Below are 21508 nucleotides of genomic sequence, written 5' to 3'. Positions count from 1 at the left end.
TTCAATCTTGATGGACTCTCTCTGGATTCTCTTCCAGTTCCTTGCCTATAGTCAAAGTCTAAAGTCTGCATAAAATTAAGAATCTAATTTTCTTTAGAAATCTTTCATCAAATTGATAAGTATCGAGAAACCTTTAACATTGCAAGGTAGAGCAATTCCACTGTTGGGAGAAGTTAATTTTGTTGGACAACAGGACTTTGAATAAAGACGAAGCCAACATTTAGACAAAATGGACAAGCTTTCGTAATCGATTAATGGGTAAATCTAGGGTTTAAAAATAATGGTATACCGGATCTACACTAGATTAGTGTTGAAAGATACTGGTGATTGCAAGGTAAAAGTAATATCAGTGCTCATCTAGGTTCAACAGCTTGTCTGGATCTACAGTTTGATAGCGCGATCTATGAGAATAGAAATTACAATTAATATCGAATCACACAACTGTCAAATATACATTCTTTTGCAGGCATCATTTAAAGTTACATTTTCAGACAGAGAAGACTGGATAATATAAAGAATACAGAGAGATGCAAGAGAATTTAATGTAATTGAAAAAGCTGATGAATATGCTACGATGCCTTCTTTCACATTGGATGGGAACCTGGTGTAGAAATGCACGCAGAGGAATTAATTACAAGGAGGCAAAATTTAATCAACTGTAAAAAAGACACTTGCAGAGACAGAAAGCTGAATAGAGACAATATATTTATGAAATTTATTAATATAAATGAGAAAAGAGCTAAGATCTAGTTATTTATTAGGAACATGCTTAAAAGATTAACAATACAGGATCTTTAAAGGATGAGCTATTCAGGATTCCATAATCCCAAATACATCTCATTCTGGAAAGCCGTCAATTGCATCCGAATCCTAAGATAAGGCTTTAAGAAAAGGCTGCTTGCTGTAAATGTACAGAAGATCTGATGCCTGTATTTGTTCGTTTTTGGATCAACTTCTTTCATTCTGGAATAGAAAAAAATAACCATCATTGCATACGTTTACGTCCTAAAACACTTATAGACGAACTTATCTTTATATCACTTTTGGCATAATAAAGAATAGAGACCAATGTCCGAAACAATTTAAATTTAAACTAAGTTCTCACAAATAATAATTTTAATAAAGCGTCAAGATTGTATTTGCCTCTGGCGGTTAACTAAAGGTTAACTAACCCACATATCCAATTTTTTTTGTTATCAAAGCGTTTAACGTTATTTCCTAGAAGGCCAGAGCCGAAGCAAGACCAAGAAAAAAATTAAAATGGCAATTAAAATAAAAAATCTGTACCTGTCTGGTTAAGTGTTGTTTTTGGTGATTGATGCGCGACATGACGCGCGATGTGGGTTTTTGTTCGGACGCGGTGTGTGGCTTTTCGGAAAAATCGAAAATTTACATAGCGACAAAGGTGAGAAAGGCTTCATTTTTAAGACAAAGAAAAATAACATATTTTCGACTGAAGTTTGTTGCATGGAACCAAAAGAAATTAAACAAAAATCAGGTTACTCCAAAAGAATAAAAATACAGGATGATCTTTGCATATACAGTCTTTTTTAATAATTTATGGATAGGTTCCAGTTCTTTGTATAGTAACATAGTGCAAAAGGTCTGGTCCTGGTTGGCCTTTTGCACTGCGACCATTATTGATCTATTGTGCTTCTCCTTTCCCGATCTATTTCTTAGGTCTAAAAGACCTAAGCCTGTTCGGAAGCGATCCCGAATACGCTTCCGAACAGGCTTAGGTCTTTTAGTGTGAGAGGATCTTCACCAGCAGTTGTAGAATGTATGTAGAATCCTATGAAGAGTTCCATCAACTCCTCTTCCTCACCACAGAATCTGCAGATATCCGTGTCGGATAAAACCATTTGTATAGATGAACGTTCCAGGTGTAGTGGCCTGTGAGCGTTCAGCCTTCAGCCAGTTCAAAAGCCTACCAGCGTTCGTAGGCTTCATGCTGGGAATGGAAGCTCAGCAACTTTTTGTAGTGAACAAACCTATTGGTGCAATTCCAATATCGCATCATCCTGGACGATATCTATTTCGCAATTTCTCCTTTAACGAAACTTTTGTTGAACCCAAAAGATGGGGTAGGTTCAAGTAAGTCCAAGCTCTCCTCAGCCACTTTTTTTTTGAGTAGATATCTGTCATCTCATTCCCGGCGAACCCCTCATGTACCCAGACCAGAGTGCTGTGATTCCGAGTTTCCATGTCATTGAGCCTGCTGTGGCATTCTGGTGGTAATCTGCACCTGTATATACAGTTGCTTAGGGCTCTAAGAAACGATTGGATATCCGAGAGAATATCTTAACCCGTATTCTCTTCTCCTTTTCCAGATAGTATTTCCACAGTCTCCGAATATCGCGTATAGTTCCTCTTGGAAAATTGTTGTATCCTTGCATTGAAGATTTTACGATATACAGTACTTTCTTAATAATTTATGCATAGGTTTCAAGTCTTTGTATACTTCTTAAGCTATCTGAGTTCTTTTATATTAATGAAATATCATATAATCTTTTAAAACATTTAATTTGTTAAAACAACGTTTCGATGTTTGTTTTTTATCATCAGGCAAAAATAATTGAATTAAACAGAAAATTGAGACATCAAAATTCTAAAAAACACCTCTTGTTTTGAAAGAGGTTAATAACCTATATTCAATCAATATTTCATTCATAGTTTTTGTCTCCTTTCCTTTATCGTTACAATGTTTTACTGTCAAACTTCCATTAGGAATTTACTCGAAATACGTGAATTCTTCTACTGAATAAAACTGATGTTTTCTGTCCGTCCATTCAAAAAAATGTGTAATACACATTTAAATAAATTTGTATATTCTATATACGAATCTACTATACTATCTATCGTTTTTAAGCCAATATTTTTTTTTTATTTAAATTAATTGAGACAGCCGTTGCACTTAAAGCAATTGCATCTGGCATAGATTAAAACGTTCGTCACCGAAAAGTAAACTAAACGAAGTTTCCCAAAGTCAACAGTGCATCTGGTGCGTGTGAGATAATTGGGTGTTAAATTACCAAATGTGTTGCTCACATTTCGAATAGGTCTAGTAAATAGTGTGGTAAACATTTACTTTCTCTATGACGGAGGTCTTGACACCTTTCAGTGAACATTTTTTTGTTACAAAAATAATCTTTGCTGAGAAACACTTGAGGATTAATAAATGTCATGAGCAAGCTATAATTATTGTTATGACCTAAAGTTATGCTGCAAGTTCTTCTGAAAATTACTATCTACATATTATATAAGTGTATTTGCCATATTAGTATTGGTTTATATTTCTAATGTGTCATGGTTAAAAAAGTAAGTTATTAACAGTAAAAAAGAGATGAGCGGAATAGTTGTATTGGGATTTGTTTAAAGTAAAGTAAATAATGGCTTTACAAAACACCCTTTTGAAAAAATGCAAATATTTTATAGGTTAACAGTAAATGAATCAAATTGAAAGAAGTCGTCCCTTTTCTTAGAGACCTATAATAGATTCTAAAATCATAAAATAATTATAGATTCTAAAATCTAAGGGCTCCTGATCAAAGTATCGGTCTCAAAACATTTTATTAATTCAAAAAGTCATTTCACAGGTTACACGTGTTCCGCTCCTAAGAGCATCATCAGATTTAAAAAACAAAGAAACGAATTACGTATTACAATACGTATTACAATAAAAAACCTTAATGTTATTAAAAAATGGCACCTTAAAAATCTTATTGCTACAAACGCTACAACAGGTTTATTTAGTGTGTGTGTTTAATGTGACCTGAAACCATGTTGTAGTATTTGTAGTTCTAAGATTTTTAAGGTTTTATGTTAACATTAAGGTTTTTTATTATAATTCCTTTCTTCTCTTCATGTTTTTAATGTCCAATGATGCTCTTAGGAGCGAAACACGTGTAGCCGACTTTTTTAATTATTTTTTTTATTTGAGACCTTGTTTTTTAGTAAATAAATCAGTAATCAATATACTCAGGGTGTTAAACCTTAAACTTCATATAAAATATAGGGGATAAGCAGTTTTGTTTGTTGTCCTTCATGGATGTTGTCGAATAAAACTAATTTATTTATCATGTGAAATGGTCTGACAAAAAGTCGGAAGTAATTATTCGAACGATCCTCTTTTATCAGCATTTTGTCTTACATGGTCTCCACTGTAAGTGCTGATAATATATAAAATTTCAAATCCAGTGGCGTCGCATAGAGCGATTTGGTATATGTCACTTTTTATACACTTTACAGGATTGTTTTGGAAGGTACATCGACGCATGTGCGTCATCTGAAGCAGAAAGGAATTCAATGATGTGTGGAACTTAAAAACACCAGTTTTCTTGGGTTGATGCTCTGGTATTTATAGTTTTCTAGAGTTAAAATATCTATAACGAAGTATATTTAGGTCTAAAATGTACACTACCGCTTAAAAGTATTTGCCCATCATGCATTCTTTTTAATACTTTAAATTAGATACAAAAATCTTATCTTTATACCTATATTTAGATTGTATCACTTTTGTAAATTGCATATATGCTTAAACAGCATACCTATCAACTATGGATCGTTGAAAAACACTGAGTATTTAAAAATAGTCTTAATGTAGTGAAAATATGCACTTCTTCTAAAAAACTAATCTGTTTACAGCTCGTTTTCGATGAAATTTGAAACATTTAAAGGTGTTTAGTCTTCAAGAATTGATTTTGTGTAACATTGGTAGACAATTTCGCTTGCTTATTGACAATTCTCACCGTTTCTTTGCTGGTTTTTGAACATTCTTTAAAATGGCTAAAATAAAAGAGTTATCAGTAGAAGTAGAAGTAGTCGAGTTTTTGTTCGCCGTTATGCCAATGAAAGGGTCGCTGAGAACTGTACGGTGGCCTCAGTTAAACACGGTGGTGGTTCGATGATGATGGGGGGTTGTTTCGGAGGATCTGCAGTGGGCGATCTAATTCGAATAGAGGGAATTCTTCGAAAAGAGGGTTACAAAACAATTTTTAATGACAATGTACTTCCTTCTGGTACTCGAATAATTGGGGAAAACTTCATCTTTCAACATGGCAATGACCCCAGCCACACGTCGAAATTGTGCAAGCAATATTTAGGTCAATTACAAAGGCAACATCTTCTGAAAGTTATGGTATGGCCCCCAGAATCACCGGACCTCAATCCTATCGAATTACTGTGGGATGAACTGGATAGACGAGTGCGAAAATCATACCCCACATCAAAAGAAGATTTGTGGAGGATCATCCAAGAAGAGTGGCACAAGATACCTCAGGAAACTTTGGACAAATGAATTAGAAGACTACCGAAACTCTTTGAGGCTGTTATTAAAAATCGAAGCGGACATGTAGATGAATCCAAAATTTGATTTTCTTAAATTTAATTAATTGAAAAATGTATTGTTTATATTCATTTTGTTATTAATAAACCGTTTCATAAGAATAACTGATGGGTTTGTTATTTTTAGTTATAACTTTAAAACAGTCATATGTCGGCAAATACTTTTAAGCGGTAGTGTAAGTGTGAAGCAGGACAGGCTTCATGTCTTCTTCATTATCAAAAAAATTATATCAATTTCTTATGAATTTACTAACAATTTCCCAGTTTTTCTTCATATCTTAAATTTTTTAACAATATTGAGCGGTGTTATTTTTCTCAAAATTTTTTCATTTTTCTATCCAACTTGTATTTATAGTGGATCTAAAATTGAAGATGGATGTATTACGAACTGGGAAGCTGTTGATTTTGAACATACGGCATACACGTTTTTACCAGTATTACCCACACAATAGATATGACTTGAAACCGTAGCTGTTTCGAATGAATAAGTAGTGTCAGAATATAATATACCATTTCATGTTTATCTGATTCAGGTATATATTTTTATGTTCATAAGTTAAAGTTTTTTCTTTAATTCTTTCATCTGCCGTTCTTCTTCGTATATACGAATATTTCAACCTGTCTAGCGTATCCTCATCAAATGAAACGACAAGCGTGTGATGTTTCTATCCCAGAGGCTCATTGTCAAGCCTGAGAATGACGCTTGTCATGATTCTGCATTGTACAATTCGCACTATCTTTCATAATCCTTTCCACATTGGATTTCTCGACAATATCCTTAATTCTCCTATAGGTGCTTCGTTTTTTTTTCAGGCAATAAAGTGTCTGGCTGTAACTATTATAAAAATAAGTTGAAGCAAATGGTAACCAGGATGTGTGTTGAAGATGTCTTGATTTCGGTTACAAAATTTGAGTCACTTTGAAATATCTTTATGAATTCCTATATTATATTCGCGTATACAAAAATTTGGGTAGGCTAGTACTATGGATGAGCAGATAGTAGGATCTATGGAATTAGTCAAACATTAATCCTGATCTTTATCATCTTCGGAAATATTTCTGTTTGAGAGACGTTTAACAGATGAAGGCTTTGTTTTTATGTAGCCAATTCTTAGAAGAGCTTTTGCCAACTACGTTTACACATAATAAAAATGAATTAGATGTAGTGCTTTATAATCTTTTCCTTGCTTGGCTTAGATGTAGGGGCGTTAAATTACTTGATTCTAAATCCGAGGCATTTGGTCTAACTAAGATGGTGTTCTTCTAATTTAGGACACCTGTGGCTCTCTGTAAAATCCACCCTCCGTAATTTCAGATTGAATGACCGTTTTAACTAAATCGATTTAAAAAAAAAACCAAATCTATTAAAATTCCTTTATTAAATCTGGCCAGGCTTCATTCGTATTACACAATATCATCTCCGTTACTTCCTTTGTTCAAAATATTTAGTTAGCCTTCGAAATCAGCACCCAGGTATATTTTAAAATGACAATAAAACGCCAAGGTCTAACCAACGAAACTAAAAAGAAACAAACAGTGTTTGCCGGTTTTATTGTAACGACCCGCACCGGTTTGTATTTATTTTTAAAGACAAAGAAGCGAAGTATGCCTTTATTGAATTAATGAGACTATTGTGACTATTTTGGGTCCACCTAATTATGCTTTTGTGTCCCAAATTAAAACATTACTACTATTAATAGACACAAATGAAAAGTTTCTGAGAATCAGATATTTCTTAAAATTTATTTATATTTTAGAAAAAAAAACTATTTTTACCTAGTCGCTGTAAAAGTTCAATAAACAGTCATTGGTTTACACGTGTGTTTCTGGAAAGTCATTTAATTTTTATTCACACTTTTTTGAATTCTATAAAAAGATTTATCTGAAATATTAATAAAATTGTTTTTTTTTCAGGTGAGTTTTTAAATAACGTATGGAAATATGCAAAGACCTCCTACAGCTGAGTAAGTACAAGTGTATTTTAGATGACGATTTAAGTCAGACTAACAGCCAAAAAAGGAATCATTAAAATAATAATAACTAAAAAAGCATTATTGTCTGTCGTTTCCAAATTTAAAACGCCGACAAAGACAAGTTGAAAGAAACCAAATCACCTCCTAACTGTAAAAATAAAATGTATTATTTCTAAAATGGAATATTTCCCATTACGTGAGGTAATTTTTATTTTAAATACAAAACAGGTTCGAGTTCTTTGGCCGAGTTATTCTTTCATAATGCATATACATATAAAAGCTCTTATATGATGATTATATCTTATATAATAGATGATCGTTATCTTACATTCACGAAGTGTTCTATCACATCTATAAACCAGGAACTGTTTTTATCCCCCAAGAAAATCTAAATTTATCCCTAAATGCCTCAATCAAACATCCAAAGCTAACAACTATATTTCACTAGTAAAAACAAGGTAATATATCAGCGATGTTTTACAGCTCTGCACCTTAAAATTAATTTCTGATGTCGGAAGAATTTAAGCCCCGATTTAAACTAGGATTTATTTTTAGGTTCTTCGTTTCTCAATGAAGAAAAATAATAATTCTTTCTTTAAGGCTCTTGTGACTTTTAACGTCACACGAAAAGTTAGGAAAAAGTGACAGAAGTAGTTTTAAAATTTCTGTCGCTAATTGGAGCTTATGAGAAGACCTTGTTTAATACATGATGATACTGCAAGTGTTTCTTTAAGCATGTCATTCGTATGTTTGATTTTGCACGCGACTTATAAATCGTTAAACTTAAATTATCCTGACACTGTTGTCGTAAATAATTAAAAATAAAAAACGTATTAACAGACAAATCGCGTGCCATATAAAATAATGCAAAGAAAGCATCATTTGACGTTTCACTGGATTTGTGTTAAAATATCTAAACCAGTTGCAAGTCGTTTATAAGAGAATTTGAATTAGAAATACTGTATGCTCATCTCGATTGTAATAATTTTTCAATTAATATATTATAATAATAGTTGTTTTATTTTAAATTTAAAAATAATTGAGTAATAGAGTCACAGTGAGTTTGTTGTTTTGCATGTCGACTTATAATAGAAACAAATGGCTTACTTTTGCAAAACGCTTACAAACAGCTTAAAATAATTAGCTTAATCCCTTATAAACTTAAGACGATTGCTCGCATTGAAAAATAAATGTAAATTTCGAATGTGAAGTTACAACTTCACTTTAGATCGATACACAGGTTACAAGATTTATACCTTACACTCATTTCTATTGCTTAACTGTGCGGTTTTTCCCAATGACCGTTTCCCTAAAATCTTTAAGTATTTTTTTTTGTATTTCATAGAGGAACATTAACATCAATCATTAGTCTCAATAAAACATTAGTCTTGTCTGTAAAACTTAAAATACATTAATTTTATTTTGCATAATTTATTACGCAAATATATTTAAATTATTTGCATAAGGTAGGAATGCGTAAACGGAGCTGACACTCGCAAGATTCCCTTATTTTCCTTTACTTTTGAATTGTTAATAATAAGCAGTTAAATTTTATTTTCAAATTCAAAAATACTTTATTAATAGAAAAAATTTACAAATTTGTATCGATAAAGCATGGAGTATAGCAACTTACACAATGAAAAGTAAATTACAACAAGTACCTAGCTAAAATGTCTAAATATATTAGGGCAATTAAATCCTAAATTTGATAAATAAACAAAGAAAACAAAAGAGATATTATAAAGTCAATTGCAATGTAACAAACGACAACAACGGAAAGGCTTAGGAGTACCTCGTAGCGTGTCCCGATAAAACTCTTCCAAGTTGTAGTATGCTTTACTGAGAAGTAATTTTCTGCTTGACAGGTATATTTGTACATTTACAAGGTAGTTTTAGGAATAGGTAAAGGTAAATTGAGGTTTTGACGAGTATCATAAAGAGGAGTAGGTAGAAGCCTGAAGACTGCAGCGATTTAAAAAAAAAAGAGTAGATGTCTCCAGAATAAAGATAGATGAACGGGTGAGAATTACAAAATCTGGCCGACAAGAACCTCTCGGATTTATGTTGACAATTAATCGTCGTTAAACGACAATTAATTCAGGTTAAAATATCGTCTTCAAAATTCAGCTCTCGATCAATCAGCACGCCAAGAAACTTAGTCACTGAAGTATCAAGAAAGATATCATATTTTTTCAAGATCAGCTCTGCAACATCACACTTAAACCCAATGTAGTATTCAGTGATTCACACAATCAAAAGCCTTGAACACATCACAGAGCACAGCCGCACATATTTCACCCTGGTTCAACTCAAAATAAACTTTAATTGCTTATCAGTAATTAAGTTAAACACCTCTTTACAAGTTTCTCTACAACTTTAGATAAAGTTGGTATTAGAGAGATTGGGCAGCCGTTAGAAGGGTACTCCGAGATCCCATCCTTGAATGCTGGGATTACGAAAGATGACTTCAGGCAAATAAGAAACACTTCCCTTGACCAAGACTCATTGCTACAAGCCGAGAGAGCATTCAGAGCGCTCTCAGGCAACTGCAGAAGAATTTCAGTAGAGATTTTGTCGTCTCCAAAGGATTTTTTTGTTTCTTATTTCAGGAATATCATCTATAATCTCCTGCGGGTGTTTTTCAAAAAAGCCAAATCAGAGGATCTGCAACCACTTTATAAACCATCATGAATATTCTGGCTATTTTAGTATTTCAGTCAGTAATTACCATGGGAGTTCTTGAACAACACAAAATCAAATCCTGATATGTAACAAAAAATCAGACTAACAATGCATTGTGCTTATGGTGCCGAGCATCATATTTCACTTATAGTGATTTGTAAGAGAAAAAACGGCCTATTATGCTAAATATTCGGCCACGAATAGAAGTATAATAGAATGTGTAATCAGCTGATTTCTTCGTAATTTCAGGACGTATTTTGACTTAAATACCTGAAATAATAATAGATCACATTTTTTTCTTTTTCCTTTGGTTTTCTGGTTCCAAGCCAAAATGCAGAAACACGTGTCGGCCAGTACCACCTTTGTTTTAGATGAGTGGTCACCTTGAAGAGCAAATATTATTTTTCGAGATCACTATAGGTAAAATAAAGAATATTCTTGTAATTCTTGCATGGATTAGTTTAAGCTATGAGCATTATTTTAAGAGAATATCCTGCTGATGATTATACTTATTGGCTTTTAGGAATATTCGTTGTCCAGTTATTGGCCTTTTTCATCCGCATACCGTCTTACAAAGTATCCCGAGAAACTTAGACTTCTACCATTTAACTCTCCTTAATAATTTTCTTTCTTTAAAAATTATTAATTAGAAACGATATTTAAATAAATTTCATCTCTGACGAGTCAAAACCTAGAATTCTATAATCTTTAAATTTAAATTATAAATAAATTTTATTTTGTTCGCTTATTTTTTTTTGAATATAATATTCTTTGAATAATTATAATTGTTTTTCTTGTTGCTTTTTCCAAATGAAGCCCCAAGAAACAGATAAACTTTAATTTTGATGTACATTTTACGCATGTCTCGGTTTTAGTCACGCCACTGGAAGCGACCGTTGCAAATCGCTTCATGTAAAAGAAGCCTTCTAGACGGTGAAGAGTAGCTTTTGTGTAATAATATACTACATAATACAAAAACAAAACTTTATTTCTCTTATGTTCATTAATATATTCTTGCCTATGAATATTTTTAAATCTAATGAAGTATTAAGGCGGCTTAATAACAAGTCCGTGATATCTGAACACAAAGCAGTAATAGTCTTGTGCTATAACCGTTGAAACAAGGTTGCCAATGGGTTGCAAAATTGTCTTATGATGTCACGAGAACGGACTGTAGACCTTTTAAGTTAAACTCAGTTCGCTTTTGAGTCAAACTGCAACCAATAAGAACAATATCCGATCAAACTATTGTGCTCTGAAGAATTTGTCATACGTTCGTCTCAGAAGTAGACTTTTTATTTATTTAGTTACTTACCAACGGGTATTAAAGCTAATGTACATTTAAATTAAAATAAAAATTAAGTAAAATAATTTATATAAATTAACCTAACTTACACTAGAAGGAACAAAACAAAACAGTGATATCAAGTATTATCAGAATCAATAACTCAATATTAAAAAGGTAGTATAGCAATATAATTTATTAAGAGAGAAATCCAGGTTACACAGAAGTCTATAGCACACTAGTTCACAATAGTCTAGAAGATATTCATTTCGATCAGTTCAACTGAGCTGAGTACTGCTTGCAAGTTACTTACCCGAGTGAAAAAGGAATTATTTCGATAATTAGTTCTATGGAGGCAATATAAAAAGGACTTGTTTAAAAGGTTTGTCTGGATGGTACATGTAATCCATTCCTGCTAAGAAGTTCAGGACAAGAATTCTGAGAATATAAAATATCATAAGACTCTCATGTCATGATTGCTTCGAGTTTCTAAAGTAGTAAGTTTTAGATCACAATCAAATTGATGGTAAATTATAAATAGATTTGATAAAGTGTCTTTTTTTTCTTTTCGGATATCAGTACAACGGTTACTGCTAATATTAAAATGTCTTCACCGTTTAAATATTTTACTTGTATATTATACAACTGCTTACCATTTATTATTATTTTTATATAAACGTGACATTCAAAAGCTCTGTCGATTGGCAAAGCACGCGACTTAAGTTCTCATCAATCTTTATTCATTAAACCTTCACGAGATAATACATCGCCTTTCGAATTTCATCCACAATGTAATATATGTAATATATATGTATTTCATCTAAAATTGTAATATTTCTACACACGTTACAAATAATAAACAAAACACTTTAAAATATTGAAAACGATAAATTTGATGCATTTTTCTAACTCATAAGATTTGTAAAAGCGGTCTGCAGTTTTCGTTTTCGAAGTCGGCATTTAGTAGATGATCAAAACTTAGGGCAATTCTCTTTGTTTCGTTTTATCCAAGACCGATACGCGAGTGCAACTAATTCTCTCTGGTGTCAACTACTAAAATGTCAATCAAGCGAATGTTTACATTTATTAATGAGAATTTGTTAATTTTAAACATATTTTTTATATGTATCTATCAAAGTTTTAAAAATATTTGGCCCTGTTTATAGATGGTCATAATTGTAAAACTAACTATTGGTGTTAAACTGGTAAATTTTATCTTTTATGGCCATGTTTATGATAAAGACGAATCTGCGAATGTGTCTAAGCAATAAAAGTGAGGTTAAATTTTCATTAATGCCGTGCTTATTCTTATCTATTGACATAAATGTAATATCTTGTACCAGGCATTATTTTTACCTTTTTGCTATGTTATTACCAATTTCATTTTCATAAAGCCCTTTATGCAAGTGAGATAACGAGTCGAATGAACCCCGACGTTCTTAATACTTATATATAGATGTAGGATCAGCCGTGACGGTCTGATGGTACCGTTAGGTTCATGAATAATAATAATTATGAATGATAAATGGCCATAGCTTAGACCTTTAGAGATAATATTATTTTATTAGACAGTTGTATTGTAGGACTAGAACCCCGAAATTTTTCTATATGAACGGAGTCCATGTGACCAGCATTCAGTGCTTTATTGGGGCATTTGGTTCAGTGAAGCTTATCGCGATGATTTTTTCCCGTCATGCTTGTGTAAGCTTTTTAATGTTCTGTGAAAATACAAAAGCGCTTATGGCTTGTTGGCTGTGTAAACCGCTTTTTATATGCAGGGTGTTTTATAATGACGAACTTACGTGATTTATCCCTATAATACAGGAAGTTTTCGAATATACCCGTCGGCTTTTATAGGTAGTTACCAATTGTTTTATCATTTTCATTCATTATGAAGCAGGACATCCTATAGATTCTTACTTACATTTATACTATCCAGGGTGTAACATTATGTAAATCCTACCACTATGGTCTTCTAGGAAACCGTAAGAGATACGCTGTGAGTTAAATTTGAAAAAAAAGTTTTGTGGTTATTAATGTTGCGCTTCAGATTTATCGAATTTTAGTTATTTACCCATATACAGAAATATATCGGAAATAAATATAAAAAATATATAATATAACAGTTGCGTCACAGCACAAACATATGCTTTTTTCTTTTCTGCAAAATGAGATTTGGTTGGTAATTTTTTGGTTTTTTTTTTCATGGTAAGAGAGATTTTTTGTCCCATATTGAACATGAGGAATTCAAAAATGATTTTTAATTTAAAATATCTCCGTGGCGTACAATTTTATTTTAAATTGAGGCCATTACCCGTATAATGAATCGCTCAATAGCTTCCTCTTAAAACCAACCAAATTTCATTTGCATATCTCAACCGAATTCAGAACAATAAATAAATAGGTCAGTATCGGAAAACTAAGAATTTGCGGACAGACGTTTATATAGGAAACTAGATTGTCATTATTTTTTCATGCAGAATCTTGTTGCATTTATTAACTCACAGCCTTGAACATGATAGGGCAAAATTTTAAAACACGTTATTCTCATCTACTTACACTATCTTCCACAAATTATTTATTATCTATTCACCTCTTAAAAGGCATATTGCAGTAATATAACTAAACTAATAAAAAGGCGTTTAAAAATATTATTTTATTTATAGATATACAGCTGATAGGTGATACATAATGTTGGGACATATTACTCGAAATTATAAGTGTATGACTCATTTTGCATATTTATTACTACACTTACAAAATAATCAAGCAGATTCCTAATAAACGTGTTACAGAAATTTTGCTTAAGGGTACATATAGTAATTTCCAAAAAATTTAATAATATAAATTCTGAGAATAGTTTTAGAATTAGCTAATATCATGCTACTCAAGTTCCAAGAATATAAATGATCATTTTCATTTGAACTAAGTAAAATCTTAATATTAAAAAAAATTCCTTGGTTGGCAATCTCTATCCTGACCTTACTGTTAGATTAAATACCTCATTTGATCCATTATGTTTGCACTTTTATTATTTTTCTTAAGTATTTATTTCTTAAGTTTCTAGCCCCAGGCAAGGAGTTTTTAATGTTTTGTTGTTTCTGCTGTTGAATGCGCCGAATAATTTTGGGAAATATAATAAAAATATTTAAAAAAAGCGTTGTTTGTCATAAATTTAATTTTCTTTGGGCGGTGGTACTATTTAATCAGCACATTCTCGTCATATTTGGCGTTAACATATTTTAGTTACTCTTTAGGGATGCGGTGACACCATCAAATTTTATGATTCCCTTCTATCCTTCTCCGTCCTGGGCTGGTGGTTCCACTTCCTGTAACTCTAGATTAATCAGTTCCTAGGTCTTTTTCCTTCAACTCTGCTCTCGATTATCGATAGTTTTCCCATCATACCTCTTCTTCTGGCAATGTGTCAAGAATAATGCAACTATATGTGTTGTATTTGTTTAAGCAGTCTATTTTTTACTTTAAGTTGTTGTAGTATTGATAAATTTTTGTGATGTTTAACAAAAGATATTCTTAACTCTATTTTATTTGCTTTCTTCAGGGTTCACGCTTCGGATGCATATATGGCTATGGGAAAAATTAATACTCTTACCATCCTTGATTTTGTGTGTATTGTTATATTTGAATTTTTCTAAATTGCTACCAGTTTTATCATAGCTGTTTTTGCAGTAATAAGTCTTTGTTCTTCTTTAAATTTCTTCTTGATTTGAAGCGATGATGAATGTGTCATAGGCATATCTCAGGTTACTGATTATTAGGTTGCCAACTGATTTTTCACTGCTCCATCCGTGCACTTATTATTTCGGTAACGACGTCTATCAGCTGAATAAGTGCTGGGATGTCCCATTTTCGCTAGTATTGACAATAGATGCTGCTATTTTACTTTATCGAAGGCCTTTATGTAATCCACAACGCACAGAAACCTAGAAGTATTCAATTCACCAGTTTTTTCGATTAGCCGTATGACATTAAGGATATGTTCTATTTTGCTATGACATTTTAGTTACTATTATACAAATTAATTACTACGATAAAAAATTTATGTTTATAAATTAACGTATTATATAAATACATAATTTTTAAAATTTGCATATTCATGTCTCATTTTAATAGCAGTGACGGATTCTGTAAATGTGAGATTTTTTTTTCTATTGTTGTACAACGTATTTAAATGGACGTGCATACAATATTTACAATACACATTATGCTATTTGATAGTACCTTCATTTTCATTAAATAATTTGCTCATAATATGGATATAGTATATTTTATAGTTATTTTCGATTTAAGACATTACAGTTCTATACGAACACGTTTTAGTAAGGATATTTCAGTCATATTGGCATCAGCACATTTCATTTATGTCACAAATGGAATCTTATATGAAAATTATAGATTTAATGTAAAACTGCGTAAAAGGAATTCTGTTCTAATTTCAAAGAATGCTTGCGAATATATTTCTAGCTCGACTATACCTTAAATTTATAGAGATGTCAATTTAGAGACATTAGACATTTAGAGTCTATGAATTTCAAAAAACTGACAACTAACTGAATATGATAAAATTGTGAAGGAAAATTTGGTGTAAATCCTCATATTTTTAGAATTTGATATGAAATGTAAAAAGTTTATATGAATAGCGTTACTGTTAAAAGCGTTTACTCCTACTTATGATGAAACACCCTGTATATATTGTGTACTATAAATAAAATTTAAATGACGTTTTTGCGCACGCTTATAGATCTCATCGTTAATTTAATACTGAGCTTTTCAATAATCCTCCGTTACAGGCCATTTTAAAGGTCATACGATCCTCTTTCGAGCTGCACAAATTGAAATGTTGTAGGCGTGTATAAAACTGACTAATACCCTTACATAACCAATTTATTTCTCACCTAACCGGGCATAAATATAAAAACAATCAAGGTCCGACGACAAAAGCTCAAGCTCGGCTCTTTCGCAACCCAGGAACACTGTATGTATTGAGAAAAAAGCGAAAAAAAAACTATTGACAAAACAAACTATCAATAAGATAGAAAGGTAAATCGCGTGGGATAATTTGAACATTTATATGTCCCGGAATACGCAATGCATTTATGTATTTGCATATCGATTCGCTGTAAAAGGGGGTTATGAAGGGTATTCTTGTCGTTTTACGCATCGTCGTGGGGATGGCCGGGAACGCGTACCAACTGAATGAATGTCGTGACATACTTTCAACTGATTATTCTTATAGTAAAGGTTTTTGTACTAATAAAACCTTTTGTTTGTTTTGTTTGAATTCTATTATAGTACCGAAAAAATTAAATAAGATGACCTTAATAAATGTTAAGAAATCAATTTTGGTTGCCATTAAATGTTCATTAATAATTGCCAAATATTACGATCTTACTTTCTCAATTTTTTTGCTGCTTAATTTTATTTTAATTGTTTCATTCACTTTCCCCTATATATAGAAGGGGTTATATTTTAAAAATATGAGTGTTTTAATTGAAAATCTAAAACGCTGCAGCCTATTATTTGCTGCTGACTGACTGACTATACATATTAAATATAACAAAAGTAATAAAACATGGTTTTAATAGAATATTTAATTTTATGTTTGTCAATATTATTAGCTGTCTTTATGAAAAGGATCCTTATTGATTTCGTATTTAAACCCCTTTTTGAGACCTTAAGCATATGGGGCTTTCTCTTATTTACAAAGTGATCCACCGGTAAAACCATATAAGATTATTATCGTCATCAATTTCTGAACTGAATCCTTTAAAGCTGTGCCCAAACGTATTCATTATTCAGATGTTGAAACAAAATTCTTGAGTCTTTAAGAAGGCTCAAAAAAATCAATTATTATCTGACTAATAGAATCAATTCCTTTTAACTATTACTGAAAGCCATCAACTGATGTTTATTTCTTTGGTTTAATTTTAGAAGCCATTTTTTATTTAACTGAAATATTTTAGGAATTCCATTATTATTATAAATTACAGTTCTTCACTTGTTGCTGCTTTCGTTTTTCAACCAGTATCCGCCCATTTCTTTAATAAAATGGCCAGTGTTTCGAGTTTCGTCATTCTTTGTTTCTATCCTTTCAGTCGATCACTAGATCCCGCTAGAATCTGAAGATTTTCCTCTACGGTTTCTTGTCGGCCTCCAATTTGATATTTTTAAGTTCTTCTTTTCCTTATCGTTTTTACGTATCCAGATCAATCTTCTATGTAACTTAGTTGTTTTATTCTAATGTAATTTTTATCTTAGAGGAGACTAATGTGATTCAATATTGTCATTCTTTTTCTCATGTATTCCATTTCGGTAGCTGTAATTATGCTCTTAATTCGATAAGACAGGTTCAAATAAAATGTTCACATCTATCCCATAACATTCATTCCTTTCATAGATATTCTAATAATAATAATAATAATAATAACAATAAACATATCTTTATTTAAAAGATAATTAAATATAAATGAAAAACTAAATCTAAAATAGAAGTATAGGGTCTCCAATGGCGTGTGCCTGAATAGCTACTCTACTGAACCATTAAAGCCACCCTTCGTTACTAAAATATAATTTGTACACAAAATCATAAACCAGACACAGTGTCCAATAAAAAATATATATATATAATATGTGAAATGAAAAATAAAAGCGTGTATTTGGAATAATAATAGTTATACTAAAACTACAAAAAACCCTGTCTTTGCACTAATAGTCTTTTATATAAATATTTAAATTTTGTCCCTTAAAGTTTCTAAATTCAGTTGGCCATAAATTAAACATAAATTAAAATACTTTAATAGCATTAAATGTAAAAGACCATTGAAATTGAGCTGAGTGGTGGTGAGAGATTGTCAATGTTTGCAAACCTGATATTAACAAAGTGAACCCGGTGAAACAAGGCGCTCCCTAAGTAACGTAGGTGATTCTTCATTATGCAATATCTTACTAACAAATAGATTAAAATAAATTTGTCGCCTAGACTTCATATTAAACCATTTTAGTTCTAGAAAATAACTAGAAATATGGTTGTACTTTCTAAGGCTATATATAAAACGTATATAAGAATTTTGCACACCTGTCCTCACGATCAATAAATAACCCATATGCAATATATATACCTAAATGTTTTTTTAGGTTAAGATTTAGTATATGTCGATTGCTGTAAAGAACTTTAAGAGAGAAATACGATTTTTTAAATAACGCTCTTAAATGATCCGCACAAAATGACTCCGTTTTTCCGAAGATTTTTCGTACTCTGCACAACTTTAAGCCATGTGCTATCCAATATAATTTTAAAGTATTCTCCTACGGTGCTTATCTTATTACCAAATAACATTAATTTTTTTTTTAATTCTTTTTAATTCTGCTGTACGTATTCAATGTTTTTTTTGGCTTTAATATAATCTTGATCTAGTTTTTTTTCATGTTTAATTTTGATTTGGTGCTCTAAGAGTTCAGAATGATTATATCTGGTTGGCTATACCTTCAGTCTTTTGATTTTCTTTAATTAATTTTTGAGAAACATCTAATTTTTCTTCATCGAACTAGTTGTTAAGTTGTACATATGTATGCATCTATTTTTGGTAGGACATACCTTTAGACACTAATGCCCAAATAGTTTGCTCATTTGCATCGACTTCCTTTTTCACATGTACTATCAATTTCACCCCAGAATATTTTCATGACACATTCTGCATAATTTTCCTAATCCGTACTTAATTACTTCATCAGCTTTTACTCGTGGTCTTGCTGATCTATGTTTTGTTTACGGTTTTTATGTAATGTTATCTTGTTCCGTGCCTGCTCTGCGTCTATTGTTATCAATTAAAAGAAAATTTATGACTACATCTTAAATTGTCTTATCACATTTACACATAATGAACCAGCCTTAAAAGGAATATACACTCTTATCAAAATCCTAGCTCACTTTGATATATTTTAAAGTCAATGCCTTGCAAACGTTAGGTAGTATATGGATTGCTATTAAGATAATGAAATCTATGTTATCCCAAAATTTTGAGGACCTATGACTTTTTGCAGAATTTTTAAATGCTCTTTGATCAATTTGGTTTGGATCAATTATGCGCTGTTCCTTGAATGGTAACTAAAACGATTTCAAAGGAGTATATATATACAGGGTGGCCATTTGAAAACGAAACAGAGCCTATTTTGGGTCCCTCAGAACATTTGCGAAAAAATCCTCGGACCCGTCAATTTTTGATTCAAGGGGGAACCATTTTTTTGCTAGTTTCGCCCCCCTGAGGGCAAAGCCCTAGCGGGGGTGACAAGGGCCCCCCAAAATTTTAAATGGAACGGAGGGTCGAGTGATACCTTATTTTGAAGGTATTTTTATGTGGATTATAACCCTAAAGTTTATAATCCACATAAAATTTAATGTAAAAATTTAAATGTTCAAAATGTTGGCCTTCGACTTCCATACAATAATACAGGTTTTGTTCAAACCTTTCCCGTACATTTTGCAAAATTTCTGGGGTGATTTGACGACATTTATCAATTATTCTTTGTCGCAAATGGTCTAGCGATGTTGGCTGACTAGCATAAATTTTAGTTTTTAAATGGCCCTATAAAAAAAATCTAACGGGTTTAAGTCCGGGGAACGAGGAGGCAATTCAATAGCTCCTATTCTTCCAATCCATTGTCCTGGAAACGTTTGGTCCAAATATTGACGAACCCTTGCAGCATAGTGGGGTGGCGCCCCATCTTGCTGAAATACTAGACGATTTTCCAAGTACTCGTTGTTATTTTCTAGTATCTCCACTAATGCTGGATGAATTGTATTTTCTAATAACTCCAGGTACATCTCTCCTGTTAAATTGCCAGGTACAAGGTGTCAAATTTTAAATTTGAGTAGGTATAGTTTAAAAACTACTTTAGATATGTAATTAAAAAATTTGGTACATTTGGACAGGTAGCAAAGATACATCTTTTTATGAATAAATATTTTTTTTTACTTAAACCAGTAGCATGCGTACGGACACATCTTCGCAAAATTTTAATAAAAAATATGATGCTCCACTGGTTTTTCTAGCATCAAAAATTATTTCTACAATCCTGGTTAAGTTTACAACAAAAAATCGTCCTAAATTTTTTTTGTTTGCCTTGCCGTTTGCCACAAAAAAAAAAAACTTTATACTGAATCCAAAAAAAAAATTAGACGAAAAGAAAAATAAAAAAAAATATTAAAATTAGTGACTTTCAACAGCAATAACAAAATGAAAGAAAATTAAACGTAAAATTACCAAGATTGCTTTAGTCACACACCCACTTCAATGCAATTTTGACATCTTCTAACTAACGCATGTATTGCAGCTGACACTTCATGAGGTTTTTGCTGCATCTCATAGCAAGCTTGCTAAATCCTTAAAATTAAATTTTCCCTTTTAAACACAGAATCTGTGTAAACTTTATTTTTAATAGTACCCCATACTATTAAATGTATTCTTTATTTTTAAAATTTTTTTAATAATAGCTCTATTGTACCTTGGTTATATTGAGTCCTCAAATCAGACTCTTGCTGTTCAGTACCAAAAGCCTGGGCCAAATCAAGGTTCAATTTCACAGTTTCACTTTCATCACTACTATCCTCAAGACCATCCTCATAAAACCCATTAATATTGCCATAGACTAAGATTATAACTTTTTTGGTTAATTCTACTAATCCTTGTGGGATCAGAAATAACTTGTTTTAAAATAAAAAGCTCAAGTAATGATGCCATCTAATCACTTTTAACAGATTTTAAAAAAGCTTATATTCAAATAGCCGTTAATAATAGTGGAAATATTCTCGCAACTCTTATTTCTACTTGTACATTCAGTTCTGTTGCACTAACAACAAAAATTACATAAATCAATTGAAGACCATAATTCGCCTTGCGGTCAGATTTTAAACTAAAAGTAAAATTTTATTTTCTTATTTTAAACTTCGAAGATTCTTCCAAAAAAATAGTTAAATTTTGAAATATTTTAAGCCTCGCAAAAGTATTTATTTTATGACAAAAATTGGACAAATTTTAGATGTCCAATAATAGTCTAGTGGATTGGGATCCGATGACCTGGGTGGTCACAATACTGGTCCAGTGGATGTATCCTACGGATGTTTCCGTACGCACGCCACTGGTGGAAGTAAAATAATAAATTTTGCGTAAAAACATGTATGTTTATTATCTAACCAAACGTGCCAAAT

The 21508-nt window shown here is 31.7% G+C and overlaps 1 protein-coding gene across 3 annotated transcripts in view; it reads left to right on the top strand.

Annotated features, from left to right (window-relative positions):
- The window catches only part of LOC126743495 (dual specificity tyrosine-phosphorylation-regulated kinase 2), a 178482-nt gene that overhangs the window by 67417 nt on the left and 89557 nt on the right, over nucleotides 1-21508 (top strand). Inside the window, exon 2 of one of the 3 annotated variants that reach the window (XM_050450622.1) lies at nucleotides 7258-7307. The exons of the other annotated variants lie outside the window; for them this stretch is intronic. The gene's annotated coding sequence lies outside the window, so the exon portion shown is untranslated. The remainder of the gene's footprint in view (nucleotides 1-7257; nucleotides 7308-21508) is intronic. 3 annotated transcript variants of the gene reach the window in all.

Source organism: Anthonomus grandis, chromosome 13 (assembly GCF_022605725.1).
Source record: "Anthonomus grandis grandis chromosome 13, icAntGran1.3, whole genome shotgun sequence".
In the NCBI taxonomy this organism is placed as follows: Eukaryota; Metazoa; Arthropoda; class Insecta; order Coleoptera; family Curculionidae; genus Anthonomus; species Anthonomus grandis.
Note: the sequence above shows the minus strand (reverse complement) of the source record. Positions and strands in the feature narration are given on the sequence as shown.